The following is a 16,291-nucleotide window of genomic DNA, read 5'->3' on the forward strand; positions in this document are numbered from 1 at the left end:
CTACTGGTCGTAAACTAATCTATTTTCATACATTACTATGTAATTATATACTTGCAAATTTCATTTAGACTAATATATTCCAATACATTATACTCTAAAATGTACTTATATATAACTTGCCATACTTCACTGATTTTATCTTTCTTTTTTTTTGAACTTTAAACCATTTCATTTTCCTTGTACACAAGAGTTATTTTTTTTTCCTTTTTAATGCTCCAAACAGTGCAGAGCAATTTCGACAAGTCCTCCATACTGTTGTAGAGCAAAAAAACTTCCCTTTTCTTTTAAAATTTTTTCCCCTTTTTTTATTGAAATTATTGTTTACTAAATAATTAATTATTGTTAATTGTTTACTGTCGTGAGTTGCTTGCCATACCTTCACCATACTGGTATACATATCTTTTTTGCTATCCTATACATTACAGATTTTACCGTACAAAACTAATTCATTCCCATACATTACTCTGTATTTATATACTTACACATTTCATCATAAACAGTCTAATCCATTCACATACATTATACTCTAGAATGTACTTTTATATAATAGACTTGATAAAAATTTCAGGTTAATCAATCAACTGATTTACTTAGCCATACTTCACCGATTTTATCTAATTTTTTTTAAAACTTTGACAAATTGTATTATATCTATTTAAACCATTTCATTTTCCTTCTAAGATTACCATCCTCATAAATCTTCTACTTTACTCCGACTGCATTTGACATATTATTTATTTTAAATTTAGATAAAATGGAAGAAGAATACAAACTCATACCAAAAATTATCTCAAACAACGAGAAGTGGAAAGCCAAGGTCATTGTTGTCGAAAAACAATCACCAAAACCTTCTAAACAAGGCAATGGAAGATATCAACATCTGGTGTTGATGGATACTCAGGTAACTCTTCTTATTGTTAGTTATAAAAGTTGGCTTCAACTTCAAAACTAAAACTATTAAGACTTCTCATTTATATATAATCAGATAACTAAGAAATTTCTCATCGTTTTTCATTTTCATTTTCCAGGGAAATACTATCCAAACTACCTTATATGATTTCAATATCAATGTTTTTGATGATCAACTTGTTTTGGGGAAAATATATGCCTTTTCAAAAGCTTATGTAAAGAATAATACGGGAAACTACAAATATTCGATTTTACTGGACTATATCTGGACAAACTCGTCTTGTTGAACTAAATGAAGATAATCTGAAATTTATTTTTTCAACATATCAGCTAAAAACTTTTCATGAAGCAGAAGATTATATGGATACAGATGCTGATATAAGTAAGAAATGCATATTTTTTGTTATTCCATGATATGTTATCTTAAATTATTGAATTATTTATTAGTTATTATATCTAGAAAATTAAGCAGAGAGTCATTTAAAATTTATATTTTCAGATATACTCGTGGTTGCAATTGATATGAAACGAATGATTCAATCAAAAGATGGCAACCAAACATGGGTACATGATGTATTGCTTTTGGACAAAAATTTCAAAACAATGATGCTTATACTTTGGGATTCCTTTGTTGATAGAGAATGTGTAGTAATAGCGGAGAATATTGAGAAAAAACCAGTCATCTTTGCAATATATCTCAGAGTTGCGTCTTTCTTTGGTATGTGTTATGTGTTTAGTTGATGGTATGTCTTATATTACATCATATTAGTATATAATACACCATATATATGTGATAGTTTGCACATGTATGCAAATTTTAATTTTTGTCCACAAAAGTCCATACTGCTTTCTTCATAAATACACATTTCATCGAAGTAAAAGAGATGACGGAATGGTATGTAGAATAAATTGATTTTATTTTATTATTCTTTTTTCCTATTCTCGCATCTCTAGCCATTATCGCCACTATCTACGTTTACTAATTTTGTTCTAAATGTCTTGAGGTTATTTCACCTTATTTACTACATTTACTAGGGTCAAAGAAAATTCGATGAAAATAGATGATTTGATATTGAAAAAACCATACATGGAAAGAAGCCCCACAAATCTTTCTGCACCTATGCGAAGTAAATTCACTCATATTCAAAATCTTCAAGGACGTCTCTTAGTGGTAATGGTATTTATGACAAGTTTTATACCCATATAAAAAATTTCACATACATACTCCTTATTTCAGTTCTGTTTTCACACTCTCTGTTTTGACACAACGAAAGTTTTATTGGGTAAATGGCACAGCAATTACAGACAAAATTGATAACAAATCTTGATACATGGCTTGCAACAACTGTTATAGACGATCAAATGCTGATTTTGGAGAAACTTATCTCTATATTTTTTTGTAAGAATCCAAACTCTAAAGCTATTCCAAGGTGTGCAGTTGTCAAATGTCACAGGCTCGCTTAATGCAAGTGCAATTGGTGAGGCAGCCGAGAAGCTCTTATTTATAAGTGCATAATCTTTGATTGAGCAAACCAATTCCGTAAGAATTTTAATGTAACTTCAACATTTTGTAGCGCTAAAACTTGTTGCTCAAGGAATATTAATTGATGAATCAACATTAACATACATGATTCACAAAAAGCATACTTTGAAGATTTCGTCAAGAAAATGTAGAATACTCAACGAGCATTCTACCTAAAAGCATTCCAAACTGAGCCTAGTTCATCAAGCTATAGATTTGACATCATCTCTGTTACAGATCTAGAAGATCTAGACCAGACAAGTCCAAGAGAAAAAAACCAAGCAAATTTTGATGTTAAAAGTATAGGTACATCAAGCGAGAAAAGTATCTACACACACTCTTTAGATTCCGAAGAGAATTTATTGCCTCCAGCCAAGAGAGCCCTCTCCAGATCTTCAGATGAAGAGAATGTTCAATGTGATGAAAACAGCTGTTTGGATGTGTCTCGCACAGATCTTTTGGTTCCAAAACAAAAGATAGATTAAAAAAAATCACGATTGAAGTATTTATTTTGCTATTTTTGATTAGGGTTAGTCTTGACTTTTCTTTTCCTCGTTAGTAATTTTATTTGGAAAGTGCCAAGCACGTTGTTGTTGACGAATGATGTCTGTAAACTGATACTTACATCATTTCTTTTGTATGGTTGGATAGCAAAGTAGTAATTTCATAAATGTCAACAACAGTAATGAAATGAAGACGTTTCTATTTTCTAAGGCATTTCTATTTTGTTGTGGAATTAGTCTTAACTTTTGTTTTCTTCGTTAGTATAATTTTATTTGAAAATTGCCAAGCACATTCTTATTGACAAATGATATATGTAGGCTAATACTTACATAATTTATGCTTCAACTCTATTGTATGGTTGGATAGCAAAATAGGTAATTTCACAAATGTAAACAAAGGCTTCTAAAGCATTTCTATTTTCTATCTTTCATTTACTTTCGATTAGTCCCGAATTCCAAAAAATTCCAAAAACTAAAATATGAAAATTTTAATTTTCCTAGCAACAAAAATAAGAGTTTAATGATAATTCATCGATCATATATATATATATATATATATATATATATATATATATGAATTAAAAAACAAGAAGGAAAAATAATTTCAAATTGATAAAAATTTACTTATTACATAGCAATCATTCTCAACGTTGAGGATGTGCATTTAAATTATCTTTTATATCACAATTACAATTACAATTACAATCATGATGTATGGGGATTTAAAAAATTTTCATTGTAACAAAAGTCAGCCACAATTTTCCGTCTGTATATCCTTATTCTCTCCAAATCAGCTGTCTCTAATGGATATTTTAGAAGAAAACATTCTATGTATTTGAGGAGAAAAAGTCTATAGTTTGGCCTACATACAAATTTTTTTCTTTAGGCTAAACTAATAATGAATATAGAAATCAAAATTAAAAGAAAAATTCAATATAGTAGTAAATAATAAACAATTTAAATACCTTAAATACTTACCCTTTATTTGCACAAGGTAAGTGAGATATAATCTCCAATTTAAGTCGCTTGTTTCTGTGCTTTCTTAAATCAGGCCTGCTGGAACAAAATTCAGAATTCGTCAATAATATTTGAAGTATTTCATATACTGTATGTACTTGTTTCCTGATTTTTATTGGTGTGTTGACGTCATTACTGCAATCATATATTTGAAATTTTCTTGACGGAAATCAACAATAAGAAGATAACAATTATAATCGCCTGGATACGAACATTGAATTAATAAATAATTGTATGCTATCCATGGACGACTGTGCTCTGGCAAATTGCCACTTATGTAATCTTTTAATATAGTGAAATCCATTTAACGATGATCTGCACTAGAACTTCCTTCTTTTAAAGTTCTTTGCCACATCAATTGGTGATCGCATTCAGTTTCAAAATTGAAGTCCAAAATTCCATGTTGTTTAGAGAGGAGAGTACAACCTTCTTTAATCAATCGCCTCAATAACTTTAACTCCATCTTTATAGTCTAATACAATAAATAGATATAAATTATATGTCAAATGTAAATTGAAATTAATTATAATTTGTGAGCTTCACTAACCGCAATGCTTATATCTCTGTCTTCAAGTATATTGTATAGTGTATCTCTTCCATACATATTGTCTCCAAGATCCCAATATGTACTGTAGATCATAGTTTATTTTAGTGTGAAATAAATACAATATAACTAATAAGTTAGAGTTAGGCTTTTTACCCCGATTTATTCACCACCACCCATTGATGAACTAATAAATATCTCTCCATAGAATAGTCTTCTAGAAGAAAACCTGAAGATTTTATCTTCCTATTATACATCTTTTCTGTGGACATTTCAGTTTGAATAGTTTGTTCAGATGTTGCTTTCTTGCCACGAATTTTACTACTGAAGCCAGAAATATCTTCCTGCAAACAACCAACAATAGCTTTCATATTACCCATTCTATTCAGCATGTTGTTGTTCTGTTCTTCAAAGTAAGATCTCATCGAATTTAAACTGTTGTCCACGTAAGATTGCATTTCCTGATGGTGATCTTCCTACCATTTTTGTTGTTGCTGAAAAAATTCTTTCTGATTGTCAACAATTGCTTAATAATTACTTTCTTATCTTCTTAATTGTTCAGTCATCTGTCGACCCAAAAAATCTAAGCAGAAAGCTTGACTATTCATATATGCAGATTGCATACCAGATTGATAAGCAGAGTGCAGTTGTTGATATTGATGTTCATGCAATTTTTGCTGTTCTTCAAACGTTCCTTTCTGATTTTTAAGATATTCATCCTGTTGCTTTCTTGATTCTTCCACCATGTGTGCCTTCAAGTCATCATACAAACCAGATACATACTGTCTATGTGTAGTGAACATTTCTTCCATCTGTTCTTTTGTGACATAATTACAGTCAACAACAGAAGTATAATTAGGCTCCACTCCAACTGAAGGGTTTGTTCTGGAAGTACCAGCATCATCAGTATTAATTGTTTGCTTGCTATTTGAAATTTGTGGTACAATGTTGCCAAGCTCCCCACTGACAATGCCGTCTAATATAGTGTGTTTATTGTCCAACGAGAACAATAGAGTTGTGTACCACAATGTCTGCAATTCTTCTTTGTTGGTTGCAATACCCCAAGGACTCGTATCTATAAACGTAATAAAATATTAGAATTCTATACTATAGTATAGTAGAATAATTAGATGTATAAATTTTCATATAATTACCATACCTCATGTGTAGACAAATATTGTTTTACAATTTTGTATGTCAATATTTGCTACGGCTTCCATTTGTGCATTCTTGGAATTTGTAATGTCTTGTATCTCTTTCGTCTAAATTTCTTTTCAATCTTGGGAAATGCTTCGTATATCCAAAACTGCAAAATGAAATTGAAGGTAAATATTAAATATATATGACATTAAACTAAACAAACATAAAAATTTAGTAAAAAAAACAAATCCCTGAAAAGCAAGAGGATATCCATGTAGCGAATATTTACACTCCCTTTGCTCAACTTGTTGCATTCTTAGTATTCTTTCAAAGAGTGATTGTTGCAATGAATTCAACAAAACAAAATATGCCTTTCGCCCCCGTGGATACAAAAAATCATTAAGCTGCTCAACCATACCTAGCATTCTGTAATCAATATGTCTTTCAGTTGGTCTGATAACACACTCTATCAACATAACCAATCCAAGTTTGAATTTATCTTCTTGATCTTCACATGAATTGAAGGCATCATGGAGAATTCTCATAGAAATCCTTTTCACACCATTGAAATACTGGTTTCTAAGCCGAGAATTACTAAAGTCAAGATTAACAGATGGTTTGTGACAAGGTAGTCCAGTGATTAAGCATAATTCTTGCATTCCAAAATGGGCAAGATGATCATCAAATCTTACCCACACTTCATTGTTTTTACCGGAATTCAATCCTCATTATAAATTCATGTATCAACTTACTACTAAATTGTTGCTCTTTATCTCTATACATAAATCCATATAGAAATTCACGAAAATTATTGCACATTAATAATGCTTGTTCGTCTGCTTGTAACAATTCTATCAAATCTCTAACGTATTGATGATTTGAATATTGACAAACAATAGCACAGAACCATTGGTCTTGAGACAATACATAATCTAAAGATATCTGCATGAAGTAACAAAACTTATTTACAAATTAATATTTGGAGAAATTGTGATTACAAATAAAAATTAAAATATTTCTTACAAATATTTTCCGCTTTATCCACACAACTAATTAATAGATAAGTATTTACTGCTATAAAACAATTTACCTCAGCATATATAGTTCTAGATAATCACATGAGATTTGGAGGGATTGGTTGATTTTAAAGAGAAATCAATTAAACTATAAGCAAATATATCAAAAATACTCTAATCAGGGATAAGCATTTTAGTTACAGATATAAGATTATCTAAACAAAATATTCAAATTATTTTTGGTTTTATGTTAATTGAAGTATCTTTTAACAATAAATAATGTAAATCAAGATAACATAGTTTTAGTTGTATCAAGTCTAAAGTTAATTATATCTTTGCTCCATTTTACAAAGAAACAAAAAATTATCAATACGTGCTATATCCCTCAACTCTTGCAATCAGTAAATACAAGCAGTTGTCATCATAGCCCAAATTCCCAGAAAACTCTGAATTCATGAAAGTTTTGTGCTTATATTCATATTGGTAAAAGATACAAAACTTTTCTACTAAAAAATTTAAAGAATCAAGCTTTATTCAACCTAACATACTCAACAAAACAAAACATTGATATTTTAAAATAAAAGAAGACAATATAAACTCAAAAAATTAGCAATCAAAATTCAGTTAAACCATATTAACATAACAAAAATCTGTAGAAAATAAATTATTCACATTCACAACAGGAGAAAAACAAATTAACTACAACAAAAATAATAAAAAAAAATTCCTGAAAACTAAACAATTACTTTGTAATTTATTTTCCTGAGATTTTGGGATGAAAGATGAAAAATCCTACAACAAGAATACTGCTAAAAGAAAACTGAACTTCAGTAAAGAAATGAAACAAAGAATGACTTTTTTTTTTTTTCCCTCTTTTATTCACCTGAGACAAATTTTCAGAAGTTTCACGTGAATTTCTTGACTTTGCCACCCATGTGAAACAAAAAAATCCCAAACAAGCAATAATTGGTTTTATAAATCATTACTACTTCATTTATTTTTTCATCAACTAAACAAAAGATTTGTTGTTATCTATAGAGTTTTTTTAAAAAATCATTAATAGTAATTAATGCATTTAATATAATTACTTATTTAAAAAAAAATGTGCGATGTGCGGTGTAGAGTGTGTGCGGACACTTCGCACATCTGTGCGAGAGTGTTCCGCACAATGCGGAAACTCCGCATGCTATTTTCACAACCATATCCATAAAATCACCTGAATGTCCCATCTTATTTTGTTGAAATCAAAGAACTTCTTCCACAACAAGTGCAAGAACTCTCCCCACTCATCAGTCCCATCAGCATTCCTTTTCCTTTACATGAGCTGCAGCACCAGTGGACGGCACATGTAGATATCATTTCCCGTAGCAAGAAAGCATGCCCCACGAGTGCTTCCAAGACACTAGACCATCGCCAACTGCGGTAGCTAGATCATGGTCTTGCTCCTGAGCTGTGCAAAGATAGCCTGCATCTTGTTCACTATCGGTATCATTGAGTGGCCCAGCGACGCCGTTGTATTGTTGCTCGACATCGCTGTTTGCTCTTCGTCCATGTAAGTAAATTAACGAATTAAACAACTAAGAATAAGGTAAAGTTTCGAAAAATTAGGAAAAAGCTCCAAACTCTTTCATAATTTTTCGAGTTTCTCATCAACATTTTTGTGACACGATGAATATAAGCTGCTCTTTGTATTGCAACATAAAGGTCTGATGCAAATATTTTGTCTTTAATTTATTATGCAGTGCCTGAACTACTATGGCAATGAAATTAGCAAGCGCCAGTTCTATATGGATATGTGGGCTAAATACAGGGGAAACTCAAGTTCTATGATCACTTCTTAAGCTCATAGACCACACAGAAGAAATTGAAAAACATAGTAGATCGGGAACGTCTTAATAAGACAGAACAAAGTTCTCAATAAATAAAAAGTCAATGGTTTTCTAACCAAAGAGCCAAATATTCTATTTAAATATTTTAATTTTGGTAGTTCTAAGTTTCTATCACAATTTCCCTTTGAGAAAGCTGGTACACAGTTTCTTCCATGCCTCACTATCTGGCTCACTACTCTCCAACTTGGAGTTGGCCTCTTCTGCAAGAGACTCCTGAAAAAGATAGATACAAGACATGTATGTATAAGGTGACAAAAGTTTAATAGAATCAAAACGTTAAAATTTTATTTTCATACCTCAATGAGATTGCGATTGAGAAGACGGTCAATGATATTCAACAAGATATCCTTAGTGTACTCGGGGTGACCTTGAATGCCCATAATATGGTCACCATATCTAAAAATTTCAATTCGAGTCTTGTTTGATTGTGCCATAATTTCAACATTTGGAGGGAGTTCCCAAACCTAAGCTAGATTTCTACATCGAGTTACTAACTAATTTTTGAATTGAGGGTTGTGTAAAATGGTTGGGACATACCTCATCCTGATGACATTCAATTACAGATAAGGAAGCAGGCATTTTCAAAGAGGTGAAAATCTTTGATGGTTAATGGACTTGTGTGACTCCGATGTCCCAACCTGAAGTGGCGCAGCCAGTCTTGCCACCCAAAGCTCGTCCTATTATCTAGCCAAAAAAAGGTTATAATCCTTACACATCTATTTATTGTACTTACTCCATTACACAATGATGATATTGCTCAGGACACATTACAAGTCAATGATATTATACATTGCGTGTATACAAAACATAACATGTTTATGATTATTAACTAGAAAACATAAATGCTTCGATTTTTTTTAATATTTATACATCTGAAAGAAAACATAAGGAAAAGAATCTAGATTGTACTCCTAACAAAAATGACGCTACTTACATGAATTCTGAAAAATTAAGCATGATTGACTTGTTTGGGGATGTAATTCAACATTTCAATAACCTAGGGATGTTTGATGATGCCATGTGAAGTATATAGCTAATCCAATAATAAAAGTTTCGTAAGGGGACAGGAACATGCTACCACTTTTGGATCCAAAAGAATGAGGTTTTTTGCTTGAGTCGGAGAGAATCGTGACTTAATTTTGATTGAAAATCTAATGATTTCAAAATAGGGAGTTTTAAACTACTCTTTCAGATAAAGAATAATGTGCTGAGCCGATCGCACATCATATGATTTTCAGATCACGAGTCACTCTCACTTACGTGCGATAGCCTATAGTTCGCACACAAGCAAACCAACAAATAACTCATAAGAGATTTTTGTTGTTAGCACATTTTCACAACTCTCATTATGCGTGAACCAAGCTAACTCCTCTATAATCACCCAACAATAATATTTCTTTTGGTGATCGGTAAATCGTAATATTGAAACTAACTTTTGGTTCTTTTCAGTTTGTGAATAGTTGTGAGCCTCATCACTGGTTGTCTCACTCTCATGACCCTTTTTGAAACTTTTTAACCTCATGCTACTGCTTTAATTTTCACAGGCATTTCCTCAAGTCCCTCAAATGTCCACTTTTCTCCCAATTCTTAACGTTTAGCCCAGAATTGTATAATTTTTCTTCATTTATTACGGCTCATTTTGTTATTCTGTATTCAATCTTCTATGTATTATTATAGTTCTTTTTTGGGTTGGTTTCTTTCTTTAGTAATAATTTCTTTTTGCATTGTGGTGGGAGGATTGCTTAGGTAAAAAAAGTGGGAAATATTGCGAGTTCATTTATGGGTTTTCTTTGTATGAGATGTATGGGGGAAGCAATTTAGAGTCATTGTATTTTCCAGCAATTTACTGAATTCTCAACTGTGGAGTTCATGAAATCCTAGCTTTAATTGCCTGAAGTAAGAATCTTCAGGATGTTTTACAGTTTGATGCCATAGTACTGGTGTTGGAGATATAAATTTGTTCCTATTCAAATTGAAGGCTACCACAACACAATTTTGATAATATTGAGGAAAAATTGGATCTTTGCTGTATGGATTTTTGTTTGCAGAAGATTATTTAGCTGTTATATATCAGATTCTGTGAGGTAGTTGAAACAATGGAGAATATAAGATTGTTTAATCAAGCGTGAAAATGGTTGCAATGGAAAGGAGGAAGAAGAGAAACGATACGTAGATGCATTATAATTGCTGGTTTGACTAAGGCAAGGCATGTTGTATAGTTTATCATTTTTGTTGGAAGGACCTTGGGTGATCCAGACGGTGTTTACTTACAATTTCTGTTTAACATGCAATAGATGAATAGAAATCCAGGAAAATATAATCAGTGAGAAAGATGCTATTTTCATAAACATGATTTGTCCTTTCACTTCATGGTATGTTGACAAGGTTATGCTTATGTTTTTTTTTTATAAGTGTTTTGGATACAAGTCACGTTGAGTCTGCTCGAAAAACATTTTAACTAGAGAAAACATGAAAAGGTGAATAAAATTTTTAAGTTTAATAAAATGTGTAAGGTTTAACCAGCTAAAAGCTCCTTGTTATCACCTATGATAATTGATAACGTTACGTTTTCAGTTATAGGATTTGCTCAGAATATATGAACTAAAATTGAAATTCAAAAAATATTAGAGATATCGCAAACAGAAATTTTGAGAGAAGTAGCCATTTTTTTTATTTTTATTTTTTTTGTAAATATAAATTGCATTCCAATTTATCTTCCTACTTAATGTGTAACTTTTGATATATATAATTTTTTTTTTCATATTGTAATTAATATCAGTTGTAGTATTATTCTTTGCAACTGATTATTGATGTGGTGATATCACTGATCATTCATTGGTTCCTGAAATAATCCAAAATAAATCTTGATTTTTGTTAGAACATTTTCAAAATTGGTATTATTTGGTTTGATTCAATTTCGATTGGATGATGTAGAAATTGGGTTTTCTAAAGGAGAAAATTATATTGAAGGCTATTTATTATTCTCATTCATTCAACCGGAATGTATATAAGTGCTGCAGTATAATTGGAAGAAATTAAGGAATGATTCCAAAGGTTAAGAAACTGAATAATAAGGATTTTACAGCTCGCTTCAATTCTCTTGTGAGTGATTTGATCATATGGAGAGTGATTGATTTTTTTTTTCTCTCTATTTGCTGAGATTTCCGAGATCAACTTTCTTTACTGGATGGCTTAACTGATTCTTGTCTAAGATATCAAATTGTCAGCTTCATTGTTAATATTATGAAGATCACCGTCTTAACCCTCACAATCTTTCTTTTCCTTAATATTAGATACTTGCTTTTACCATGCCCCCTCAAGCTGGGGTGTGGGAAGGAGTGAACAGCCAGCTTGCTTTGAAAATATAGAAATGGAGTCTTGCCCTAAGGCTTGGTAAAGACATCAGCTGGTTGAGACAATGGGGATATATAACAAGTGACAAGGTGCCCCATAGCAACCTTTTCGCGAACAAAATGATAATCTAGTTCAATGTGTTTGAAACGTGCATGGAACATGGGATTTATGGTCATATAAAGTGCACTCATATTATCACAAAAGAGTTGGGGTGGCTTAGAAAGTTGAACACCAATGTCACGTAGAACATAGGTCAACCAAGTTAACTCAGCCGTGGTAGACGCCATCGAACGATATTCAGCTTTTGAACATGATTGTGCAACCGTAGCTTGCTTCTTTTAGCACGAAGAAACACAGTTTGCACCAAGAACTATAAAAAAACCTGATGTACTCCTCGTATTGGGACAACTAGCCCAATCTGTATCACAAAAGGTATAAAGAGTGGGAGGACTTTGAGAAAGATATATACCTAATGCCAAAAGCCAGAGTTCTTGCGGGATATCTTAGATTACGCTTTACACTCTTTAAATTTACCAATGTTGGACTGCTAAAATGCTGACAAACTTTGTTGACTGCATGTTTAATATCTGGCCTAGTGAAGGTAAGATATTGTAAAGCACCAACTATGCTTCTAGACAGGGTTGCATTCGCAGTAATTGAATCTGAAGATTTGAACTTATTTTGAAGTGTCATAGGTGTTGCTTGAGGATTGCTCTCTAATATTTTGGTTTGAGACACGAGTTCATGGGTGTTGCTTGAGGATTGCTCTCTAATATTTTTGTAGTGAAAGGAAGAAGCCACCAGGAAAAAGGCAACGTAAGGAACCAAGATTTTTAATGGAAAATTCGGTTCCAAGCTTCATTATTAGATCTGTAATGAAGTTATCATCATTCATTATTAGATCTGTAATGAAGTTATCATCATTCCCTGCAAGTAAAATATCATCCATGTAGACAAGCAATAGGACATTTATATCATTCTGATTGTATATAAAAAGAGATGGATCAACTTTGCTATAGTAAGAGCCAAGATGAAGAAGATGCTGTGAGAGATGGTCAAACCAGGCATGTAGTGCTTGTTTAAGTCCATAGAGAGATTTCATAAGGAGGCAAGCATGAACCGATTTAGTTTTATTAATGAATCTAGGAGGCTACTCCATGTAAACAAGTTTCTTGAGATGACCACGCAAGAGCGCATTATTGACATCAAGTTGTCGCATTTTCCAATTAAAGGTGAGAAATAAAGCTATGACTAGTCAAATCGTTGATGGCTTCACAACTGGGCTAAAAGTATCATCCTAATCAAGCCCTGGTATTTGTGTGAATCCCTTTGCTACAAGTCAAGTCTTGAATCGATCTATAGTCCTTTGGACGAGGAACTAGTTTCCAAGTAGTGTTATCATATAAGGCTTGCAATTCTTCTTGCATTGCTTGAAACCAATGAAAATCCTTCAAAGCTGTCCTCAAAGTCTTTAGCTCGAATGTTAATGGCTCTGAATTATTTTCAATAATAACAAGTACATAATCCTTAAGATATGAAAGAAGCCCTCTGATACGTACCAGATGAGCATAAGGAGTAATCTCTATAGTTTTTTGCTGAGAGTTTTCAGAATTTGATACAATGATATCACCCGGTATTCCATGCGAGCGTTGTTGTGGCTCTTCGAGTAGTGGAAGAGTAATTGGAGAATTTGGTTCACCAACATGTAAATGATCTTGACTCTCAATGTGAGATTCTTCGTGACTGCTGAGAGAGTGATCTATAAGAGGTAAATCTAATCCTGCAATTAAGTCACCATCATAACAATTAAGATGAGGAACATTAATTTCTATAACCGAAGGTGCAGGAGAACTTGATTTTGAAATTTTATTGGAGTTGATCCATTCATCAATTGAGAGAAACTCTGATAAATCAAAGTGATGTTGTACAGGGACTTCCGTTAGGGCCTTACAAGGAAAGATGTTTTCATTGAAGATATGTCTAGAGATATACACCCGTTTTTTAATAGGTCCAAGCAACGATATCCCTTATGAATAGGACTGTATACAATGAAAACACAAGGGTACGACTTTCTTGAAAATTTCCCTTGATGTCGCAGAGAAGGAAAGCATTGACAACTAAACACTCACAAGCTATTGTAATCTGGGTATCATTTGTAAAGTTAGTTGAAAGGACTTTCATTATTCAAACTTGACAATGGAAACCTTTTAATCAAATATACAGTAGTGAAAAAAGCTTCAACCCACAATGATAATGGTAGATTAGCGTGAAATATCATAGTAAGCCTTGTTTCTACCACGTCTGTGTTTACGTTCTGCTACTCCATTTTGTTCTAGAGTTGACAGGACACATGTAACTCAATTCCATAATAAGCAAGAAGATCAATAAATTCTTTTGAGTTGAACTCTTCTCATCCATCACATTGAAATATTTTGATTTTCTTGTCAAAGTGATTTTCCACTAGTTTCTGAAATTTCTTAAAGCACGTAAAAAGTTCAGATTTCCTTTTTGAAGGATGTAGCCATGTGAACCTTGAAAAATCATCAACAAACAATGCATAATACCTGTTGGTGGGTTGCCTCTCTATTCTTCGCTGGCCCAAATTTAGTGATATTGGGCCTTGCTGGGTTGGTTGATCCAATGGGTTGAAATGGTTGGAAATGAAAAGTGTTTTTTGGAAACACATTTTTCTTAATAAAGGGCGACTGTTGTTGACCTTACACTTGACACCTTTGTAATCGTTGGATCGTTGATATTTTGGTGGACTGTTAAAGTCTCTTGACTCTTCATTTTTGCCGAGTGAACGGTTCTAGGGTTTTCTTCGTCTTCTCTCTGAGGGTTTTTTGGACTCTTCTGTTCTTGCATCTTTCTGAAAACAATCTCTAATCTGAGTGATGTTAGGATTGTATTTGGTATACGATATGTGAGATCGTAGAAAACTGAGTGTTATATAAAAGAGAGGCGAAAGAAAACTGAAATTGAAGGAACTGTGGTTTCTTCATAAATTTTGTATCGATTTTTTGTGATTCTTAGTGGATTCGAGCCTAATCTACTTTTGTAGATGCTCAACGAGTAAGTAGGCCTTTTGGCTGAATATCCGGGCCCTTAGGGGCGAAAATTCTTGTGTTCTTTACGTTTCTGTAATTCTTTATTGTTTATTGCAATCGTTTTTGAATGAAATAATAATCCTGAGACCAACAATACCTAAAGTTTTGATTAGAAGCCAAAGGGGCTGGTCCCCAAAGATTACAACTTGTTTTATCAAGTGGAAACTTTGAGATTTTATTAAAATGTTTGAAAGTTAATTTATAACTTTTTTCCATCAGACAACTAATGCACATAGGAGGTTTAGCTATCCAATGAGAGATGTTAATAGCATTTTTCTCTTTTAATAAAGAAATCAACTTTAGATGGGGATGACTAAGTCGTTGATGCCAAATAGTTGAAGTTGAACCACCATTTCTTATTGTACTCAAAGCTTCATGGAAATTGCCATATAAAGCATATATATAATTGCCCCTTCTTATTGCCCTTCGCGATTATCCTCTGATTTTGATCCTTAACAACAAAGTTAGAAGATGTGCAATTATCTGAAGTTAGCTTTCCAATAGAAAAATAAGTTCTTTCTCAATTCTGGAACCACTAGAATATTGTTCAGTTTTAAATTTCCCTCTTTTGCGGTAATATTTGCATTAACAATATGAGAAATGTGGAGTCCTGTACCATCCCCCACAAATATCATATCATTTCCTTTATATGGCTCGACAGCAGAAAGATTACCTGCATTATTATTTGTGTGTGAGGCTACATAAAAGGAGGGATCATTTCCATCATTGAAGGTGAGAGTAGCCAGTGCTTGTGGAACTTCATCACTTTGATAAGAATAGTCAAATAGATACCAACAGTTGATAGCAGCATGGTTCGACTTACCACAAATCTAGTAAGTAACATTACTAGATTGGTTATTTGCATGCTGATGAATGTCATCTTGATTATTTTCCTGACCTTGTGGATGACTTTGATTGTTGGTTGTACAGAGTTTCGCCTACAGCTGGAGTTGCGTTGACCGCCATTTTGTGAATTATAGTTGCCAGCAGGGGTGAATCCTCTACCATGAGAATTAAACTGGTTTTTCCCACCACCACGACCTCCTCTTCCATGACTACGTTGGCTAAAAAAATGCTTCACCATGCTCAATATACACCTTTTCCTCCTCACTGTGTGCAACCACTATTTGTTCATGACCTTGAAGCGCCAAGACAAACTGGCTGAAAGTTGGGAATGGTGATTTGGAGAGCACAGCTGTTCGGAAGTCAGGGATAGGTTTCTTAATTGCGGCAAGATTGTCGTAGATTGACTAAAAATCCCTCAGATATTCAGTGACAATACGGGTTCCT

At 32.8% G+C, this 16,291-nt stretch overlaps 1 pseudogene; it reads right to left on the minus strand.

Moving 5' to 3' along the window:
* Positions 1 to 8,592: 8,592 nt before the first annotated feature.
* On the minus strand, positions 8,593 to 10,062 carry LOC111366974 (annotated as a pseudogene).
* Positions 10,063 to 16,291: the final 6,229 nt, after the last annotated feature.

The sequence above is a fragment of the Olea europaea genome, chromosome 18, assembly GCF_002742605.1.
Source record: "Olea europaea var. sylvestris chromosome 18, O_europaea_v1, whole genome shotgun sequence".
NCBI classification, from domain to species: Eukaryota; Viridiplantae; Streptophyta; class Magnoliopsida; order Lamiales; family Oleaceae; genus Olea; species Olea europaea.